General features: G+C 38.8%; 1 long non-coding RNA gene across 1 annotated transcript in view; it reads right to left on the bottom strand.

Moving 5' to 3' along the window:
- Window positions 1–12,922: 12,922 nt before the first annotated feature.
- LOC138989393 (uncharacterized) overlaps window positions 12,923–23,685 on the bottom strand; it is a 39,684-nt gene continuing 28,921 nt past the window's right edge. Inside the window, exon 3 of the long non-coding RNA XR_011465641.1 lies at window positions 12,923–15,341. This is a non-coding gene — a long non-coding RNA (uncharacterized lncRNA). The remainder of the gene's footprint in view (window positions 15,342–23,685) is intronic.

Below are 23,685 nucleotides of genomic sequence, written 5' to 3'. Positions count from 1 at the left end.
ACTGATTCCTTTTACTAGAGAATGTCACATACCCCTAATTTATTGCTGTGCTCCACCCCACTGTCAACTTAAGAGCTATTTGAATACCAGGGAAAGAGAAAGATACTGATAATTTTCCTCAGGATTAATGTAAACTTTACTTTAACATCTGACTCTAGCTTCTTACAAGATGAAGACTATATTAGTTGTCCCTTATCTTAGAAAAACAGTACTAGAAATTGGAATTTTCACTCTTAACCTTGTACCCTTAGAAATATTATTTAACTAACATTTTAGAATCCATCTGAAGAATGCTAAACAGGTATTCCAAGAATTAGATCCAGTGATATTAAGTATTTTAAGAGCAGGAGGCCCACAAATATATAAGATAGTTAACATTCTTAGTCTTTGCATTTTTATTAGGGATAGCTAACAGATTTTCTAAATCCCATACTCTGAGTTATTCAGTGTGTGCACAGCTAGTGTCATTTTTTTTCAACTTAAAGGGGGGGAATAAAAGATGTTTTTACCCTACACATAAAATGAATAACCAACACTACAACTAAAAAAATTACTTCAGAAAGGGGCAGCTAAATTAGTCTGAAAGCTATACTATATAAATGTGAATGCAAAGTTAATTATATTTTTTTCCAGAAAACTACATTTGTATTTACAGATACAAGGCTCAACTCAAATGACATAATCTGGTTATTAGACTTATGATGGGATTTAAACATTTTAAAAAGGGGGAAAAAATATTCTTTTGTTTAAGTTAAGTTTTGCAATTCAAAGGATTTGTTCCTTTGGGTCTCCAAGTTCCTCTTTTCAACATTAGAGAGCCTTGAAGGTAGTATCTTGGCTTCAAAGGCTTTTGCTTTTGAATCTAACTTTTACTTTGAAACTAACCAAAAAGAAACTAAGTATATCAGAGCCATACTTAATCCCCTAGGAGTCAGCATTGCATCAAGTTTATTAAAATTAAAGACTTTTTTTTTTTCTCCTCCTGAAATAGGCATCTGGTAATAAAAGGCAAATCAGCTGGGTTAGGATAAAACAGGCAATGTTTTTCCTTCACTAGTTCATTTGGAAAAGTCGCTTTGCTAATTGAGAAAAATTTAATGAATTTTACTTGTATTAAAATAGAGGTGATTGCTTCATGGCAACAGTGTGCTCATTTGAGAAAGTCATTACATTTATGTATTGTGTTTTCATGTAAATACTTTTGCCAAAATGTATTAGCAAGGAATATAATATTATGGTTCATGGTTCGTGTAGTATCTGAAAAGAATAATTGTATAACTAATCAGTGAAAACAAAGTAAATGTTCCTCTTGGGTTTGTATAATAAAAATGGAATTAAAATTATTCAGGCTCAAAAATGCAAATATAATGCATCTCTACTAGCAGGGAAATAAAAATTTAAAGGCAAAACCTGTATGTTAAGACCAGTGTTTCCATTCCTCTGAAAGTCTTAGTTTGATTCTAGAACTGATCTCATCAAAATTCACTTTATGCAAAGTAATCAAATACTTCACTGTTTTAAAAACAATAAAATTATCATTCCTTCTCCCAAACAAGCTCACTGCTATTCAGAACACATTCTGGGGAAAATTAATGCTAATCAGTGCAGTGGCAGCAACCAAAATACCACTTTAATGTATTAAACAGTAATATAAGATTAAATTCACAGTAAACTCAAGAGCAAATAACCAATATCAATTTAAACAGATTAAATCCTGGGAAAGGGCAAAGGTTAGCAATGATTTGAAGAGATAACCAAATTCTATTGAGAACAATAGGTCTTGTATTAGACAACAGCAACCCCTACCGGAAGCTTGAGGCTGCCTGGGCAGGCGTTCATAGGGGCTACAAGAAAACATGTACAAGAAGAATGGATTTGTGAAGATGCTTAGACCTCTACTTGGCAGGTGGAGCCGCCATGGAATTCATGTGCGTTAGTCCCCAGATCAATCATTGCTTTCTAATATTGTGTAATCACAATCGTAATTTCATCACCTAGAATTTATAATGAGGAAGAAATTGACTCAGAATGTCTTACTTTAGAGTACCTTTTTTTTTTTTTAAAGAAAGCTAAATTTCTGTGATAAATACTCTACATGAAAAATCAATATCTGCTTCGGCAAATATTTTTAATTAGGTTTCCTTGAATTCCCCCACTGTGCTCAGAATTGGTCCTGCCCTTGGTAGAGAATTTTAGAGGGTGCTTTGATTTGACAACCCAACAAGCATGCACTGTGTATATATCTGTATACAAAACATACATACACACTCTCGCACACACATACTCTCTCTCTTACACACACACCCACCCATATATACAAACAGTGTGTTATTTATGGTTCAAAGTGGAACCGAAAGAAGCCTGCCTAAGATGGAAAGTCTGATGGAAAGTCTTCACCATCAGCCTGACCTGTTTGGTTCAGGTTTATGACTTTTTAATGTTATTCTCTGGGTGAGTAAGCATTCTTAACAATCACTTAAAAGAAGGAATATGGGACTTCTCTGGTGGTCTAGTGGTTAGGAATCCACCTGCCAACACAGTGGACATAGGTTCCATCCCTAGTCTGGAAAGATCCCACATGCTGCGGAGCAGCTAAGCCCATGCCCCACAGCTACTGAGCCCACGCTCTAGAGCCTGTGTGCTGCAATTACTGAAGCCCACGAGCCTACTGTCTGTGCTCTGCAATAAGAGAAGCCATCCCAATGAGAAGCCCATGCACTGCAAGGAAAAAATAGCCCTTCTCACAGCAACTAGAGAAAGCCTGTGCACAGCAGCGTAGCCAAAAATAAAAACAAAAAGAAATTTAAAAAAAAAATTTAGAAGCAACCTAGATGTCCATCAGCAGATGAATGGATAAGAAAGCTATGGTACATATACACAATGGAGTATTACTCAGCCATTAAAAAGAATACGTTTGAATCAGTTCTAATGAGGTGGATGAAACTGGAGCCTATTATACAGAGTGAAGTAAGCCAGAAGGAAAAACACCAATACAGTATACTAACGCATATATATGGAATTTAGAAAGATGGTAACGATAACCCTGTATACGAGACAGCAAAAGAGACACTGATGTATAGAACAGTCTTATGGACTCTGTGGGAGAGGGAGAGGGTGGGAAGATTTGGGAGAATGGCATTGAAACATGTAAAATATCATGTATGAAACGAGATGCCAGTCCAGGTTCAATGCACGATACTGGATGCTTGGGGCTAGTGCACTGGGACGACCCAGAGGGATGGTATGGGGAGGGAGGAGGGAGGAGGGTTCAGGATAGGGAACACATGTATACCTGTGGTGGATTCATTTTGATATTTGGCAAAACTAATACAATTATGTAAAGTTTAAAAATAAAATAAAATTAATTAAAAATAAATAAATAACAAAAAAAAATTTTTAAAGAATATGAAAACTTTTGAGAAATGGTACAAAGCAATAATCTAACAAACAGATTAGCCATCTGTAAAGCATACTCTTTTTAAAATTGCTGCAAAATGCCCAACAGTATTTTTAATTTAGCAATTCCAATAAATCAAAAGTTTAAATTGGGTTTTGTCATATAATTGAAGGAAATCTTCTCCAGGCTGACTTGCTAAACATGCCTAAATATCACAAGCAGTAAGTACAGTTATCAGAGAAATAAGCTGAAGAAAAATCAAGAGTGATCATTTTAACAGATGGGGGCAGAGTCAGAGAGAGGATGGAAGAAAGAAGGAAGCAGAAGCAAGTGCTAGAACTAGGCCTGACTTGAAAAGAAGCCTGAATTCCTGTGGAAAATGAGCACAGAAACAAATCTCAGCTTTGCTTGACTTTCTGAACACCCATCTCACCACCGCCAGCACCAACTGCTTTAGTTTCATGAAAGAAAAAAAAAAAGTGAAGTCACTCAGTCGTGTCCGACTCTTTGCAACCCCATGGAATGTAGCCTACCAGGCTCCTCCGTCCATGGGATTTTCCAGGCAAGAATACTGGAGTGGGTTGCCATTGCCTTCTTCAGGAGATCTTTCCGACCAAGAGATTGAACCAGGGTCTCCTGCATTATAGGCAGATGCTTTACCATCTGAACCACCAGGAAATTTCATGACTAACTTACAAATGGTTTTTATAAAAACCTACCAGGGAGGCCCAATACCCAACCAAGAAGATCCAATCCCAGAGTCCATGTTCATGTTCCCAGTCAGAGAGGAGAAGCTGACTTTATTTCCCTGGGAAAAGATTTTTGGGGACCATGCCATGCCACAAGGTATGTGGGATCTAGGGAGTAGACCCATGACCCCTGCATAGCAAGCATGGAGTCTTAACCACTGGACCATCCGGGAAGTTCCCCCTTCTTGGAATTTTTGAAGTACTTGGAGGAGACTGAGGGTAGCCAAGTTGGAAAGCACTTTGTTTAACCCTCCTGCCTGAAATACAGAGTAACGTGATTTTAGAAAGGAGTCAGATAATTTCTGGGAATTGTCTGCAGGTGAGAGTGTTGATTTCCTGAGGCTAGAAACACTCAACACATTCCTGTAAGAAACAGAACTAAAAGTATTTGAGATTACAAGTGCTTGAGGGAGGCAGCTTAGTAGTTGGGAGAGCACCCTGGGTCAGGACAGAAGAGCCCAAGATCCTATACCAGCTGTTGCATTTGAGTGTACAAACCTCTCTGTGCCTTATTTTCCTCATCTTTAAAATTAAAGACATTGACTATTTTTCTAGCTTTGATAGCAAAAGAAATTTTAATGAGGATACAGGATTCAGACAAAACATGATCTAGCAGAGCTTCGTAAAACCATCATTGTTCAAGAAGAGAAGGTGTCCACAGAATCCACGAACTAAAGTTAATGATGCATCTTCCCTGGATTCACTCATTTATTTATTCTTTAATTGTTTTTTTAAGGATCTAGTATGTGTCAGACTCCAAAGAGGAAATAGAATATAGATTTGTGTATAATTAAGTCTCTTCCCTCAAAGGACTTGGAACTCAGTGGGGAAAGAAGACAAATTCATTTTCACAACACAGAACAGTGAGTCCTCTGCTAGCCTATGCCACCACTTTAAGAGTGTTTGGAAGATCTCAGTCAAGGAGCCAAGGGTGAAAATGATGGTCACAAAGATAAGGTCACAAAGGATGCCCGGAGCCGCAACACCCAAATCCCTCCTTAAATCCTGAACAGAAGTTAGCCATGAAGGAAAAAAGAGGGTGCATTTTAGGCAAAGTGAGCAGCCTTTGAACTCAAGGCTGGAGCAAGGAGAGAACACGGAAGGTTCAGGAAACCACAAGCAGGGATGTGGCCAGAGAAGGGGCTGCAGAGACAGAAGGAGTGAGCTGAAGGACAAAGCTCCTTCTACCCAAGGTGAGAATAAGGGTGGGAATACGACAGTATAGATTGGTGGCAATCTAACTGGCAAGAAGACCAGTTAAGAGATTGTGATAAAGATCTGTACTAAGGCTTTAGCAGTGGAACAAGAGAGAAGGGAAAAAAATTACAAATGTTTATAAGGTAAAGTTAGCAGGGTTTGGGGATTGATTGTTCTTAAGGGTGAAGGAGAGGAAGATGTTGAGGATGACTTCCAGATGTCTAGCTTGGATGGGCAATGGAGTATGGAGATCAGTTTGGGTGGGGGAAATGAGGAATCTTATTTCCCAACATGGGTTGGGTTAATGAGGCATTCAGATGGAGATATCTCTAGGGGTTCTAGAGGATAAAGAAGAGACTAGAGCCAGAGGTATTGATTTGGGAATCATCTGGAGTGTTGTTCCAGAATCATATCCTCACAGCTCAGTGCCCAGTGGAAACTCTATTTTCTTTTCTCCTACCTACTTCACCAACCAAGTACTGAAAAGTCCTGTGGAAGAATTCTACAGGCTTTGATGATATGCCCAAACCTGTGGGGAAGAGGGTGGGTTTCTGTGATTTGCAGACTCTACTAGGCTTACTGATCCCCTGAAGAAGGCAATGGCAACCCACTCCAGGACTCTTGCCTGGAAAATCCCATGGATGGAGGCACCTGGTAGGCTTCTCCGTCCATGGGGTCACAAAGAGTCAGACACTTTTCACTAGGCTTACTGGAAGGATTGTTTACTTACTAGAAGGGTTGTTTCCCAAAGGATAAAAGAGGGCTGCACAAAGCAGCAAATGTCCCCAACTTCCCTCTATCCATCATTCATTCAGTTCAGTTTAGTTCATTACCTTCTGATAAGAACTCGTTCTCATGACTGCATCCTGAAAATGTATACTTCTGTAACTCCTCCACATCAGAAATTCCATGTTCCCATCACAGCCTTCTCTTATCCCACGTCTGTCTCCATCAGCCCCAATCTCATGCTTGCACTAAACCTAATTTTCAAGTTCATGTAGGACTCCAGTCTGCAGACCCTGCCCATTTCTCCCTTATACCATCCTCCTCTGAGGTCTACTTCCTTCTCTTTCCAGCCTGGACCATTTAGGCCATCAGGTTTGGTTATATAGGATCACAGGAGACTCACAGAAGACACTGAGCAGCCTGAGGACGGACCATGACTGTCCTCAATTATCTTCTGGACTCAGACCTGAATATTCACATACTCCTTGATTTGTCCTCCCCAAAACCCCTAGTTCAGATGATACTCAGCTTATTGGCCCATACTACCTCATATAACCCCAAATCAAATTGTTTTGAAGTGTTTTAAAGTGATATTGCATTCTTGACCAAATCCTTTCCTCCGAGGAAGTTCAGAAGATGCCAGTAAAAGTTACCACAATTTTAAAACGGCAGCTTCTCTATGCCACTAGAGAAATCCACAGTTCCTGGACATGATGAGTTACTCCATTTTTTTCATTAAATAATAAATATCCGTCAAGCATATATTTCAAGATATATCCATAGCCTTTAAATTTTTTTATTCTGTAACAATTTTAATAAATAGACTAAACCCTTTTTATTCTCTCTGCCAAAATGCCCAAGGTCCAGGGATCATTGATGAATATATTGATAAAGAAAAATAAGGTTACCCAGTTACCTAGAGTTAAGTAGTGATATCCACAAAAAATGAACAGCCATCTGAGGAAGTAAACTAAGACTTTGTCTATAAATATGTGACTTAAATTCCACAATGAGGAATTTCCACAATTTTAATTAAGAATATCTGAAACTTATGTTTAGAAAGGATAAACTAATATAGTGAATTATATAGTATTGAAATTGGAGATAGGCTGTATGAACTGTCCAGGAAAAAGAGTGACCTCTCTGAATAACAAGACTACATATATCTCATCTAATTCTGTTCATTAGTGAACTTCTGATTTTCTTTTGGGGAGTTGTTTGACTATAAAGGGGGAAGATACTGGTTGTACAGATGGAAATGCACCATATTCCTAGCAGTTATAGTTCTCATTGCCAATTAAAATTTTGGTGTTAATTTCACCATCTCTACTGTGAGTTTAGTTATGTGAGTTGGCATCTCCAAATCCTGCTTGCTTAGGCAATTGCAGGTTCTGCAAAATATCAGGTTTGGAAGCCTTAGAAAAGCTTGCATAAATGCCACTTTTTGGGACCCACTTGTAGAAGGCTTTTTAATCCCTCCAGCCATACTCTTGAACAGGATCCCCGCTACTACCTTCTATATTATTCAAAGGAACTCCAATTGATAAGCCAAAAAATAATTATTGATCACACTAAACTTGTGTGGTTGTTAGTGAAAATTATAATTCTTATTTGTTGAATGTCCACAATATGTCACAAGTAGCTGAAGGTAACTTTTATATATCGATATGCTCAGTCATGTCCTACTCTTTGCGATCCCCTGGACTGTAGCCTGTCCAGCTCCTCTGTCCATGGGATTTTCTAGGTAAGAATACTGGAGTATGTTGTCACTTCCTTCTCCAGGGTATCTTCCCAACCCAAGGACTGAACCTAGATCTCCTACTTTGGCAGGCAGATGCTTTACCACTGCACCACTTGGGAAGCCCGTAGGTAATTTATGGAGGTATACAAAAAAGGTAAAATTTCCCCTTGAAACCTTGTTTATAACAGTGTACTATGAACTGGATATTTGTATTCCTCAAAAATTCAAATGATGAAACCCTAATTCCCAACATTTGGAAGTGAGGCCTTTGGGAGGTGATTAGGTCGTGAGGATGGGGTCTCATGAATGGTATTAATGCCCTTATTAATGGTAGTGGGCAAGAGAGTTTGCCCACTCTTCCTATCCACTCTGTGCCATATGGGGATACAATCAGAAAGTGGTTGTCTGCAAACCAAGGAGACACTACCAACTCTCATCAGACACTGAATCTGCTAGCACTTTGATGTTGGACTTCCTAACCTCCAGAACTATGAGAAGTAGTAAATATTTGTTTTATAAACCACCCAGCCTACAGTAATTTGTTGTAGCAGCTAAGCTTCACCCAAGCTAAGATGGTGAAAAACTAGAATTAGCCCAAATATTCACCATACAATAATAAAGTACAATCCCATTTGGTAAAAACCCACAAATGAAAAAACTAAAGAACTACTCATGAAAACATGAACAGCCAGAATCAGGTGCTTTTTTTATTATTATTAATCTGATTTTTTTTCTTTTATTTATTTAAATTTTTTCCACAGCAAACATGTTTTATAATGGAGATGTTTTCATTCACTGCTAATTCACAAAAGGAAACTTTAATATTATTGTATAAGTCTTCAGAATGTTTTTAGATCTTGTTGTTTCAGAGGAATGTCAGATTTCTTATAAAGGTTATATTGAAATTATAGATGAAATACAGATAGACTGTCTTTTTGGTTTACTGAAGAGTTAATTTGTCATTTTCTTGCTCATAGTTGGTTCCTCATTCAAAACAAAACCATTAGAGCAGCATCCGCCTAATTTTGCTTCATTACCATAGCAACATAATAGTGAAAAAGCACACAGCTCCTTCCTTCCCTCTTACATATGTGCTCTGTTACTGTCGCTCTTCCACCTACTTTCATTCATCACCTTTTTCTTCCATGCAATTTTCTTCATCTTTTTTCATACATTGGCTTCCTTCCGCCCCACCAGATTTATATGTGGCAAAGAGTGTACGTGACTAACCAAAAGGCCCTAAATTCTAAATGCCAATTTGTTTGCTCTGGTTTCACTCTTCAGGAATCCTCCTGGACAACCATAAGTAAGGAATAGACAACCATAATAAGGAATAACTTTTCCCTGGGAAGTTTATCTGATTCAAACTCCTGAATGCAGATAATTTCAATATTCAGACTTAATTTAAATGAGCCCATAGGTAGAGGAGAGAAGACATATTGGCGGAGTTGCTAGTAGTAACTGGGTTTAATTGGACTTTGTTCCAACTCGTTTTCTCAATTCCTCCCACACAAATACAAAATAAATTCACTATTGATTCTGGCAGTTGAGAAGAGATGGGACTATGTAACAGGAGCCATCACAGACAATCATTTCAGTTGCATTTAAAATATAATCAAGGACATGGATACTGTTGTACTCTATGCACAGAGTATACAGGTGACCTGACTACCAAGTTTACTCTGGGCACCCCTTTTCCCACACCCCTTCTTCCTTCCTGTGAGTTCTGACTTCTCTCAGGTATCTGCCCTCTTCCTGGAAGCCATGTCCTTCCAGAGGAGATAGCACCAGCTCCAAAGCCTAGATGGTGAGTCTTGATTGATATGAGTTAATTATGATGGCAGCACTCTTTTGTCAGGATTGGCCTATGCATGGGCAAGCAATGTTCTTTTGGCCAATAAGACTTAAGGGGAAGCCTGAGACTTCGCTGGTGGTCCAGTGGTTAAGACTCCATGCTTCCACTGCACAGCACAGGTTCAATCCTTGATCAGGGAACTAAGATCCTGAATGCTGCATGCTGTGACCAAAAAAATAAATAATAATAAAAAGACATAAGGGGAAGCTGCTGGTGGCTCTGAGAAAGGTTGCTGAGAGGTAGCAGAATGCGGCAATGAATTCTCACTTAGTCCGTAGGCAAAACGGGCATGCATAATAAAGCAATGCGTATGTAAATATCTGAACTATTTATAAACTTCAAACATAGTCAGCTGAAGATTATCAGAGTTTTAGAAAATTTATCTTTGGCCTGACACACTTTACAAGGCCAAGTAACAAAAAGCTAGCTTTTTGTCTAACGTAAATATAATGGGAAGACCAGAAAATATTCACAAATAAATAAAAAGTGAAAGAGAATTTCAGGCACAAATAAACAATGAAAAAGAATGGAACTGTTAAAAAACCTTTACCAACCTTTACCAATGCATTCATGCTGACAGCACCATCAGAAAGTGGCTGAAATGTTTGTTGTCATCAAGAAATTGTGAATCAATGAAAAGCCAAGCAGGCACATAGAAAGAGCTTCACTGCACTGCACTGAGAAGACAGCCTAGGGTCCTGTGGGGAGAAGTAGGGCCGAAGGGTAGGGAGTCCAGAGGAGCCTGCTCTCAGGAACGCAGAGTTGTCACCTAGAGAAACGGCATCTCCCTTATCACCCCACTGTGCTTTTCTGCCACATCAAACACCAGATGGACAAGCAACTGTCAGAAAACACTGTCTGCTTGCCTCCTAAACGAGAGGACAGTGTGTGGAAGGTACTGTTTTAGAACCTTGTACTTTCATGTGAGAAGGGCTTGTAAGGCAGCAGGAGCTCAAGATAGGGGTTACGTGTTGCAAAAATGTCCAGAAACATCAAACGTTACTCTCTCTGCAGAAAGGTAGGCTCCAGCTTCAGTTGCTGATTCTTTGGTTCAAGCTGAGTCCAGCTGTACACAAAGAACAGACAAAATCCAGCAAAGGACTGGCAGTCACCATGGGGTACTACAAACCAGTGTGGCTAACTCTGGACACTGTTCCTTCTCTGTGGAAGAGAAGCACCTGAATTCAGCTTAAGCTTGGCCATGTCTCCTCCTCTGGACCTCTGGAAAAACTTTCCACGGCAAGAAGACGGGACTCTGGTCACAGAAGGTCCTTGTTTCTGTATATATTTGAATGCTTATTCATATGGAGATTTTATTCCTCAGGCTTCACTGATTTTAAGCTGAGCTTCTTTTTTTAATGAACTATAAATGAGGCATGACACAACTGTTGAAAATAATTTCTTTTTCAATAGCTGAACACAAGTGCAGTCTCCTTTTTCTGGAGGCATATGGCATTAGCCATATCTAATATTAGCATGTATATCTCCCACATAACCCTTTGACAACCCAAACTAATTTCTCTTTCAATTATCCATTTACTGTTTACTATAATACTAATCATCACAGACCACTCTTTTGAGCGTCTTCTGCCAGTTGTCATGGTATATCAACTTTTAAAATATCGTTGTTTTCTTCAATAAGAGGTAAAAAGAAAAAGCATTTTCTTTCATCTAATATTATGGATGTCAAGCATAATAAGATATTTATGGATCTTAAGAACTGTCTGCCTATAGCATTCATTTCTCCAATGAACATTTCTTAAATGTGTATAAAACATCCTATTACATAAGGAAGAATTACCCATTATGCTTTCCATTTTGTAGAAAAGGAAATAAAAGCCAGTTGCGTGATTTCTGCATACCTTTACCATGCAGTGGGGAATAAGAAGGTCCAGGAACATCACCCATTAAATTATTTAATTGCTATTACATTGTCATTTATCAGTGTAGAAACAATATTGAGAAATGTGCACGTTTCAAACCTCTATAGAATGCAATTTGGGGGGGAAAGACCCTTCTTTTACCACTTCTACTTTTGGATTTTCTCCTGTGTCAACTCTAAGCTAGGAGCACTGAACACTGTGTGATCCTGAGCATCTCTGAGACAGGTTCTCCCTGAGAAGGAGATGTCGAAGGGTGGGTGAAGCCCTCAGCACACTGAAAAAGCAGACACTAAGATAACTGGTCTGTCAAGTAAGGCTTTCTCTTCCTATTTGTAGTCATGTGGCTGGAAGATCTTCTTTCAGGTCAAGCATCTGCCCACTTCCACACAAGAACATGACTGCTTCTATGTTCACAAAACACTCTCTTCAAAAGTTGACCTTCAAATATCCTTGAAGGTAGAAAGACAAACAAACGTGCTATTGTTCCCATAGATGACACGAGGCACCTCCCAATGTTTGGTCTAATCTGCTAATATACTGCAGCAGGTGGAAACAGTCAACAGAATTCCCACAAGTGCCATTTTCTCATTTGAACAAAATGGAAATGTACTGGATTAAGTTTAAATATTATCCGTGACTGTAACACATAGACAGTAAGGAAGTTTACAATACTGTGACGACTAGCCTTGCCAACAATTACTATCTTTTAAAATTTACCCTGTAGCCTACTCCCACAACTTGTTAAGACAGTGTGAATGGGCCAAAAACAGATACCTCATAGGAGACCCAATAATCCACATATATTTTAGCAAGTCATTCATAGCATCCAATTTAAAAAGATAAAACAGGTCAAAATGCCACTGTGATTGTTTTTGCATGATCAGTCACACAGTTCCTCAGTGTGAACTGTGACAGTCATCATGAGACATGCAAAAGGCACCAATGATAGTGGTGGAAGCAAAAGGTTTGGCAAGATACACGTCAACATTTGCCACAAATAATTTCCATGGAAATTCACAGTTGGATAATTCCTACACAAGGTGACATCAAGAATAAAGTAGTAAATAATCTGGTTTCTGAGTACAGCTAAACAATGAAACATATAGAGAATGCACAAATCTTAAACAAGTATTATAGTACTGAAGAGATTATAAGTTCCTCTAATTTATACAGTCATACCAGTCCATAGACTCAACACAGTTGTTCTAAGATTCTATAAAGCAATAATTTTGGAGAAGGAACTGATACAACTCTCCCAATGAAACATCACAAAAATAATTAAGGTATTAGTTTTGGAAGAGGAAAAGTTAAATGAAGACGCAAAAAATAAGACAAGTAGTCATCTTGGTAAGTCTGGTTTCATGTAGACTGGTGACTCATTTTAATGACAACTCAGCAGGTAGTATCTTAAGGATATTTCTATGCTGACAACAGATACCTATTAAGTACATACTGTTACACATTTATAGCTGTTTCTATCAAAGGAATAGTTGAAATAAAAACATGAAAGTATAGAATATAGTATTTCTGTTGTCCTAAAAGAAATCAGAGCAAATAGATAAGCCTTTATCATATAGCAAAGACAACTGATTTTTAAAAGTATTTATTTATTTATTCAGCTGTATCAGGTCTTAGGTGTAGCACACGGGATCTTTGTTGCTGCACACGGGCTTCTCTCTAATCAGAGTCTGGGCTTAGTTGCCCCTTAGCGTGTGAGATCTTAGTTCCCCAACTAGGGATCAAACCTGCATTGGAAGGTGAATTCTTAACCACTGGACCACCAAGGCAGTCCCAAACACAATGATTTTAAACTTGATTCCTTACTGAATCTTTATTATCTCTGCTCCATGTTATGTTCTGAGTGAAAGGTACAAATTAGGGAAGTATAGAAAATAGCCTGAGTAGTACAATACATCTTGCAGCAAAACAATATGATCTGCGTTACAATACAAGGAAGAATATGCCATAGTTACCAAGAAAGACGCTAAGAGGTCCTTTTCAGTGGGAAAAGGAAAGAAAACATGAAAGAATTGTGATTATGAGGATAAAGATTTTCCTGAAGTAGCATTTTTCCAGAGGATAAACCAAGGGAAAGTAGAGGCAGAGAGACAGGAGTTAATCAAAGGAGCAACATCTGAAAAACAATGGTTAAAAAAAAAAACCTGTTAAAAGAGTTTGTGGATATTTGGTTGGCTTTTCTTCAGTGGAAAGAAAATTTTAATTATGTACATATGTATAAGGTATAAAAAAATCATTATTTAAAAATTGAGAGTAAAATATTTAATATAGTAAATGTGAAAGCACTTTGATAAATAAAAAGAACTGTAAAACTGCAAAGTGTTATTTTGCATTCTGTGATATTTTCCATGACATTTTGCATTCATCAAAATGCTTGTCTTGCTATTATTAATAATTGTCAACAACAATGTGATGCTGTAGGTTATTGACAATAATGTTTGAATGAAGGCTTGTCTTTGACGTTAAAGTCTATACATTTAGTTCTATTAGAATTTTTGAATAAGAAATTTTTTCTTTGTATATGCTTAATTACGTACTTATTTTCAGTTTTCCTTCAGAAGGAGTATTAATTTCATTTTGAAAAACTGCTTAAGGTTGCTCCATAAAATGAAACTTTATGACCATGATTTTTATAGTATTATAGGGATGTTATCTAATTAGCCTAATTTATTATATCCTTAGGAGAGTGAATATGGGGTAATTTTTCACTATTTATTTACCTAAAAATGATACTCCAGGTGAAGCAAAGGAACTAGTTGGTGGAGATGGTTATCTGGAAGTTCAGAATTTTAAACTTTAGCTAACCAATTAAAAAACCCCACTGCTTGGTTTACTTGATAAAGAGACAATATTGTTTTGCTTTCAAAGTCAGCCTCAACATCATAATATATCTTAGCTCTATGAGACTCTATGATTTCTTCACCTTGTCACTATATCAAGAAATTAAAAGTATAAGAAGGATATTATATATTAATATCTTTTCTCACTTTGACTCCCAGCTCAGCTCCTGTCTCAAAATTTTTTTAATTTATGAAAAAGTAGAGACTTTAGTATACAATATTAACACAATTGCACATGCTTTTACTTCCAGGTGAGAAATAAGACAGTATTGCTGAGAAAATTATTAGACATTTGAACTATAGCTCAGTTGTGATCATCTTAAAATCAATATACTTCTATTTTTTAACAATTTTATTTATTTGTTTTCTTTTTGGCTGTGTTGGGTATTTGCTGTTGCTTGGGCTTTTGTCTAGTTGTGGAGAGTGGAAAGCTACTCTCTAGTTGCGGCACGCAGGCTCAGTAGTTGTGGCACACGTGCTTAGTTGCCCTGCAATATGAGGGCTCCTCCTGGATCAGGGATCAAACCCGTGTCTTGTGCATTGGCAGACAGAGTCTTTACCACTGAGCCACCAGAGAAGCCCTCGATATTCTTTTATTGGAACAAACAGAAGCAAAATTCACTTAGATAGTACCCTAGCAAATCAGGATACATTAGAACTCAACTGTGAATTTATTAGATCATTTGGACAAATTGTTTCAACAACTTTCACTTCTGCCTCTTGTAAGTATAAGAAGCATTATCATCTTTGCAGGATGATGTGACTTTGAAGAACTTGTTTTTAGAAAAACTTTCCAGATTCTCCCATTCAAGTCAGAATTTCCTAGACAAGAATACAGGAGTGGGTTGCCATTTCCTCTTCCGGGGGATCCTCCTGGCCCAGGAATTGAACCTGCATCTTCTGCATTGTAAGTAGATTCTTTACCACTGAGCCATCTAGAAAACCATAATAAAAGAGGAGAACTGTTATTTACAAAAGTAGTATCTGTCAAGAGGTAAGTTTTCATCTTAAATATTTGAAAACATGCCCGTATTCCTATATGGGTAGCCTTTACATACAACTTCAGAGGAACACAATACTTCATGAAATAAAATCCAGAATAGGCTTTTAAAAATAATAAAAACTTGAGAAATAAAGCAGATGAATCAATTTAACTGCCTGAATCCTGAGGACTCTTTTATTCATTCCACATAGTGTCTAAAACATGCCAATGCCATAGATCCCTTTGTTGATCTTGTTTTGAATTTCCCAAGTGAAAAACACACTCAAGAAGCAAAATTGAATTTAGAACTAGCTACCGCGAGAGCCGAGGACATGACTGGTCATATTAAAACAGCTGCCTGCTTCCACGATGCGCGCAGGCCACCCTGCCACCCCTCACAGCACCCAGTTGTCCAGGGACAATGTTTCCACAGCTATCATCTACTACACCTCTGCATGCAGGTCTATTAGACAAAAACCCTCTGCTGTTTCTGAATAAGAGTGCTTGCAAAGCCACATAATTATCTTCTGTGACTTCAGTCTCTGAGCACTTGATCACTAGGTAAAACAGCCATTTAGCTGTTTTCATAAATCTTCTTTTTTTCAATTTTATTTCTAATGATTTTTCATATTATTGGATATGCTCTCCTTCTACAAAGTACATCCTATTTCCAATAGCTTTTGTCTAATTCTGCCTTAAACCTCTGCTAACACAATCACCTGTTTGTAACTAGCCATTCCTTTTTTCTTTTTTAAGACAGATGAACCACCATGAAGATACGCAGCTGGCTAAAAGTACACCATCAGGTGATCATACCACAGGCAGAAACTGCTAAGAAATACCAGAGGTTAAAAGGAAATTCTGCCTTTCAGACCTAGTAACGTAAGAACTGTCTTAGAATAGCACAGACTTAGCAGATATTAAGCCTCAGGAAGATGTATTCCAAATCACTGACCTTGGGGAGCTTATGAAATTTACCACAATAACTTGGTCTTTCAGTTCTGCCTGGTGTGTCCCTAAGAAAGGAAATTAGCTATAGTTTAGGTTTGGGACTAAAAGAGATTTGTAGATTCACAATGCTTTCCTTGTGTCTAGTAGCTTTAAAAGGTAAGTTTCCTTTTGTTTCAAAGATTATTATTATGAGTATTCAGCAATATAATTTATTATAAAAATCAGATCTTTTTAAAAGTCCAACATGCAGTTTGTTGATAAAGTACTTTTATAAAATTAAAATATTTATTTTTTATACTTTGAGTGGAAAAACTACTGAGTTTTAATTTTTACTTTCAACTATTCATGTTGTGTTAATTTAAACTGTGTCATCTTAAACTGTATAATTGCCATGCTCCTAACAGGCAATTTTATATTACAGAGAATGACATTTCCAATTTGCAATAAGTAGATTCCTTTCTTAGGTCCAGAGTCACATACCATTTATAAAAATGTGTTAAACAGATTTTTTTTTACGTTGTGTTGAACTATGTGCATTGACATTAATAGTATTAGAAGGCAAGTAATAACTTTTCTTCAGTTATGCACTATTCTCTTAATATTTCTGGAGAACAAAACTAGTTATATGGGGGCGGGGGATAGTAAGACACGTTCCTGAAATTTCAATTATCAAATATGAATTATGACAGTAACCCTGCAGCCACTTCCAGAAAACAAACAACACCCCTGTCTTCAAGCCACCTCACTGTCTTGAGTTGCCTGGCATGCTAGTTTTCTTACTGTCTATTTAAGGTGCTGTAAGGAAGGGTATAAGGGAATCCCTGGGGCTCAGCGGTAAAGGACCACCTGCAGTGCAGGAGACGCAGGTTCAATCCCTGGGCCAGGAAGATCCCCAGGAGAAAGAAATGGCTACCCATTCCAGTATTCATGCCTGGGAAATGCCATGGACAGAGGAGCCTGGCGGGCTACAGTTTATGAGGTGGCAAGAGTTGGACACGACTTAGCGATTAAACCACCATCACTGAAACCCTGTACAAGCCTCTTTGTCCTTCCTTATCTTCCCTTTTTTTTTTTTTTTTTTTGAGAGTTGAGTTTTATTTGGGGCAAAATGAGGACTGCAGCCTGAGAGGCAGCATCTCAGATAGCTCTGAGAGACTGCTCCAAAGCAGCAGTGGGGGAAAGTCAATACATTAGGTTTTGGTGAAGGGGGAGTTCGATGCCATGAAGCACTCATTTTACAAAAGGTTTTTGTTAGTCATGAGGAGCTGATGTCACCATGAAGAGATTTAGTGCTCCTCTAGATATGAGGAGATGCAAGGATAGAGATCATAAAATCTATTCCTAAAAACATCCGACTATCTAAAGACCTGTCCGGCAGATTCCCTGGAGCACAGAGTGCCTCACTCCACCCTGAACTTCCTCAGGGGTTGTTGAAGGTCAACAGCTGGAGCAGCATGAGCTTCAATCTCCATAGAGGCAGATGGCAAATGCTTTTGTTGTTCAGTCATTGGCAATGCTCTTGGTAAGTGCCAATTTGTAGTTGACACGGCCCCTGTGTGGTCATAAATGCGACCATACTTTGGGGGGCATTTCATGACCATTTTGTCCCGGGTTGCTGGGAAGGCTCATTCCCAGTTTTGTTTTGTTTTTTTAATGTATTTATTTATTTTAATTGGAGGCTAATTACTTTACAATATTGTAGTGGTTTTTGCCATACATTGACATGAATCAGCCATGGGTGTACATGTGTTCCCCCATCCTGAACCCCCTCCCACCTCCCTCCCCATCCCAGTGTGACGGCCCTGAGCGCTCTGTCTCATGCATCAACCTTGACTGGCAATCTATTTCACATATGGTAATATACATGTTTCAGTGTTATTCTCTCAAATCATCCCACCCTCGCCTTCTCTCACAGAGTCCAAAGTCTGTTCTTTACATCTGTGTCTCTTTTGCTGTCTCGCATATAGGGTCATTGTTACCATCTTTCTAAATTGCATATATATGTGTTAATATACTGTATTGGTGTTTTTCTTTCTGACTTACTTCACTCTGTATAATAGGCTCCAGTTTCATCCACCTCATTAGAACACATTCAAATGCATTCTTTTTAATAGCTGAGTAATATTCCATTGTGTATGCATATCACAGCTTTCTTATCCATTCATCTGCCGGTGGACATCTAGGTTCCTCTCAGCAATCCCACTGCTGGGCATACATACTGAGAAAACCGGAATTGAAGAGACACATGTACCCCAGTGATCATCATTGCAGCAGTGTTACAATAGCTAGGACATGGAGGCAACCTAGATGTCTTTATCTTTTGAAGTAAAATGCTGACTCTAGAGTTAATGATTGGGAAATGTGAAGATGTAGAAACAAAGACTAGCTGTTGGGCTGAGGAACTGGTAACAATTTAGACTCTAATTCTGCCACATAACAGAATCATCAAACTCCCAGTGTTGAAAGATACAGATAAGGCCTGACACACATTCCTAAGTTGTTTTTACAGGAAGCAGAGCCTTTCTGGAGGAAAACTGCAGACCACAAACACATAGACCCTAAACTGGTTGCAACCCGAAGGTTGATGATGCTTGAAACTTCACCTTGATGCCAACCAATCCAAGAACTGTCCACGAGCTGATCACACCCTGCTCCTTGAATACTATAAAACTCATGACCCCCACTAGGGAGGGTCACATGGTTTTCAGGGCATTTATCCACTGTGACCCCCTTTTCCTGGCAAAGCAATAAAAGTTACTCTTCTCTACTTCACCCAAAACTCTGTCTCTGTGTTTCTATTTGGCACCAGAGAACAGAGGCCAGGATTTTGGCAACACCACCACCAATGATGAGTACCTCCTCACTGGGGGTCTAATTCACCGACACTCAGAACTTCAAGTCAGAAAATTAGTTGATAAGTGACTCACTGTCACTTTCCAAACTCAAACATTCTCCAGCACATTAATTTTTCTTTGAAGAAAGGTGGAGTTCTAGCATTCATATCCTTTAAAACACTCCATAAATCTCACAGTATTTAGGTGACAAGTGACTCAACTCAAAGTGTACCACAATGTTGATAGTTCAAGAGGGACTGCTGGTGTAGTTATTGTTTCTTCCTTCAAGTTTCCTGAAGGGGAGAAACGTATTTACTGATGTGCTTGTGGGACTCTATAAGATACTCTCAAATTCACTCTGTTATTGAGTGCTTATTATATACCATACAGTATATGAAGCTCTAGGATATATCGTGATGAAGTAAATACACGAAGCCAGACACCAAAAGCCACACAGTGTATGATTTCCTTTACATTTCATTTAGTTCTTGCAATAACCCTGTAAGAGAGATATTGTTAATTCACATATTACAAGTAAAATTGCACTATCTAAATATTTTCACTGACAAAAATATTAAAAATTGAGTCATTTTACTGTGTATTTAAAAAGGAAATCTAATAAGTATATCTTTTTCTATGATGAAAGAAAATTTGGATTTTTTTCCCCCTATTGAAATCTGATTTAGGTTATACCTGAATGGTCTAGTGATTTTCCCTACTTTCTTCAATTTCAGTCTGAATTTGGCAATAAGGAGTTCATAATCTGAGCCACAGTCAGCTCCTGGTCTTGTTTTTGCTGACTGTATAGAGCTTCTCCATCTTTGGCTGCAAAGAATATAATCAGTCTGATTTCAGTGTTGACCATCTGGTGATGTCCATGTATAGAGTCTTCTCTTGTGTTGTTGGAAGAGGGTGTTTGTTATGACCAGTGTATTTTCTTGGCAAAACTCTATCAGTCTTTGCCCAACTTCATTCCGTATTCCAAGGCCAAATTTGCCTGTTACTCCAGGTGTTTCTTGACTTCCTACTTTTGCATTCCAGTCCCCTATAATGAAAAGGACATCCTTTTTGGGTGTTAGTTCTAAAAGGTCTTGTAGGTCTTCATAGAACCGTTCAACTTCAGCTTTTTCAGTGTCACTGGTTGGGGCATAGACTTGGATTACTGTGATATTGAATGGTTTGCCTTGGAAACGAACAGAGATCATTCTGTCGTTTTTGAGATTGCATCCAAGTACTGCATTTTGGACTCTTTTGTTGACCAGGATGGCCACTCCATTTTTTCTGAGGGATTCCTGCCCACAGTAGATATAATGGTCATCCGAGTTAAATTCACCCATTCCAGTCCATTTCAGTTCGCTGATTCCTAGAATGTCAACTTTCACTCTTGCCATCTCCTGTTTGACCACTTCCAATTTGCCTTGATTCATGGACCTGACATTCCAGGTTCCTATGCAATATTGCTCTTTACAGCATCGGACCTTGCTTCTATCACCAGTCACATCCATGGGTGGATATTGTTTTTGCTTTGGCTCCATCCCTTTATTCTTTCTGGAGTTATTTCTCCACTGATCTCCAGTAGCATATTGGGCACCTACTGTCCTGGGGAGTTTCTCTTTCAGTATCCTATCATTTTGCCTTTTCATACTGTTCATGGGGTTCTCAAGGCAAGAATACTGAAGTGGTTTGCCATTCCCTTCTCCAGTGGACCACATTCTGTCAAATCTCTCCACCATGACCCGCCCGTCTTCGGTTGCCCCACGGGCATGGCTTAGTTTCCTTGAGTTAGACAAGGCTGTGGTCCTAGTGTGATTGGATTGACTAGTTTTCTGTGAGTATGGTTTCAGTGTGTTTGTCCTCTGATGCCCTCTTGCAACACCTACCGTCTTACTTGGGTTTCTCTCACCTTGGGCGTGGAGTATCTCTTCACGAGGTCGCAAAGAGTCGGACAGACTCAGCGACTGATCTGATCTGATCTGATTGAAATCTGATAATAGTTTCCTTTATTCTATTTTCTTTTTCCTTTGGTTGGTTTTGGCTGCACGAGTTTTCTTTGCTGGGCTGGAGCAATCTCTAGTTGTGATGCAGGGAGGGAGGAGGGGGGATGGTGGCTTCTCTTGTTGCAGCACGCAGGCTCAGTAGTTGTGGAGCATGGGCTTAGTTGCCCCCAGGCATGTGGAATCTTCCAGGAACAGGGATTAAACCCATGTCCCCTGTACTGGCAGGCAGATTCTTAACCACTGGATGACGTGGGAGTCAGTTCAGTTCAGTCACTCAGTCATGTCCAACCATCCAACTCTTTGTGACCCCATGAATTGCAGCACGCCAGGCCTCCCTGTCCATCACCAACTCCCAGAGTTTACCCAAACTCATGTCCATCAAGTCAGTGATTCCATCCAGCCATCTCATCCTCTGTTGTCCCCTTCTCTTTCTGCCCCCAATCCCTCCCAGCATCAGGGTCTTTTCCAATGAGTCAACTCTTCGAATGAGGTGGCCAAAGTACTGGAGTTTCAGCTTCAGCATCAGTCCTTCCAATGAACACCCAGGACTAATCTCCTTTAGGATGGACTGGTGGGATCTCCTTGCAGTCCAAGGAACCCTCAAGAGTCTTCTCCAACACCACACTCAGAAGCATCAATTCTTCAGTGCTCAGCTTTCTTTATAGTTCAACTCTCACATCCATACATGACTACTGGAAAAACCATAGCCTTGACTAGACGGACCTTTGTTGGCAAAGTAATGTCTCTGCTTTTGAATATGCTATCTAGGTTGGCCATAACTTTCCTTCCAAGAAGTAAGCGTCTTTTAATTCCATGGCTGTAATCACCATCTGCAGTGATTTTGGAGCCCCCAAAAATAAAGTCTGCCACTGTTTCCACTGTTTCCCCATCTATTTCCCATGAAGTGATGGGACCAGATGCCACAATCTTAGTTTTCTGAATGTTGAGCTTTAAGCCAACTTTTTCATTCTCCTCTTTCACTTTCATCAAGAGGCTTTATAGTTCTTCTTCACTTTCTGCCATAAGGGTAGTGTCATCTGCATATCTGAGGTTATTGATATTTCTCCTGGCAATCTTGATTCCAGCTCGTGCTTCTTTTAGCCCAGTGTTTCTCATGATGTACTCTGCATAGAACTTAAATAAGCAGGGTGACAATATGCAGCCTTGACATACTCCTTTTCCTATTTGGAACCAGTCTGTTGTTCCATGTCCAGTTCTAGCTGTTGCTTCCTGACCTGCATACATGTTTCTCAAGAGGCAGGTCAGGTCATCTGGTATTCCCATCTCTTTCAGAATTTTCCACAGTTTATTGTGATCCACACAGTCAAAGGCTTTGGCATAGTCAATAAAGCAGATTTTTTTTGGAACTCTTTTGCTTTTTCCATGATCCAGCGGATGTTGGCAATTTGATCTCTGGTTCCTCTGCCTTTTCTAAAACCAGCTTGACCATCAAGAAGTTCATAGTTCATGTATTGCTGAACCCTGGCTTAGAGAATTTTGAGCATTACTTTACTAGTGCATGAGATAAGTGCAATTGTGCTGTAGTTTGAGCATTCTTTGGCATTGCTTTTCTTTGGGATTGGAATGAAAATCGACCTTTTCCAGTCCTGTGACCACCTGGGAAGTCCTCCTTTATTCTTAAATAATGATGATGTGTGGGTCTGGCTTTTGACAAACTCACGAAATGAAATCATAACAATAAAAAAGCAAGTTACACAAGTACAAAGTGGGCAAAGGATTTAGATAGACATCTCTCCAAAGAAGATATACAAAGGGCCAATAAACACATGAAAAGATGCTCATTATCATTAGTCATCAGGGATATGAAAGTCAAAACTACAGAGATATTACTTTCTACCCAGTAGGAGAGCTTTAATCAAAAAAGACAATCAACAATTGTTGACAAGAATGTGGAGAACTTGGAAACCCCATACATTGGTAATATAAATGTGATATATATTATATAATATATTATATTATAGTAAATATACAAAGTGATCCAGGTGCTGCGGAAAACAGTTTAGCAGTTCCTCAAAAAGTTAAACAAAAAATTGCCATACTACTTCTGGGTTTATTTCCAAAAGAACTAAAAACAGATACTCAGATAAGTGCTTGTACTTGAATATTCATAGCAGCACTTTTCACATAGCCAAGAGGCAGAAACTATCCAACTGTCCATCAGTTGATGAGCGGATAAACAAAATATGGTATATTCATCCATGCAAAGAAATTTAGCTATAAAAAGCAATGCAGTGTTGATACTCCTACAACATGGATAAACCTTGAAAACATTATGCTAAGTAAAATCCAACCAGTCCATTCTAAAGGAGATCAGTCCTGGGTGTTCTTTGGAAGGAATGATGCTAAAGCTGAAACTCCAATACTTTGGCCACCTCAAGCGAAGAGTTGACTCATTGGAAAAGACCCTGATGCTGGGAGGGATTGGGGGCAGGAGGAGAAGGGGACGACAGAGGATGAAATGGCTGGATGGCATCACCGACTCGATGGACATGGG

This window comes from Bos mutus, chromosome 10 (genome assembly GCF_027580195.1).
Source record: "Bos mutus isolate GX-2022 chromosome 10, NWIPB_WYAK_1.1, whole genome shotgun sequence".
Classification (NCBI taxonomy): domain Eukaryota; kingdom Metazoa; phylum Chordata; class Mammalia; order Artiodactyla; family Bovidae; genus Bos; species Bos mutus.
Note: the sequence above shows the minus strand (reverse complement) of the source record. Positions and strands in the feature narration are given on the sequence as shown.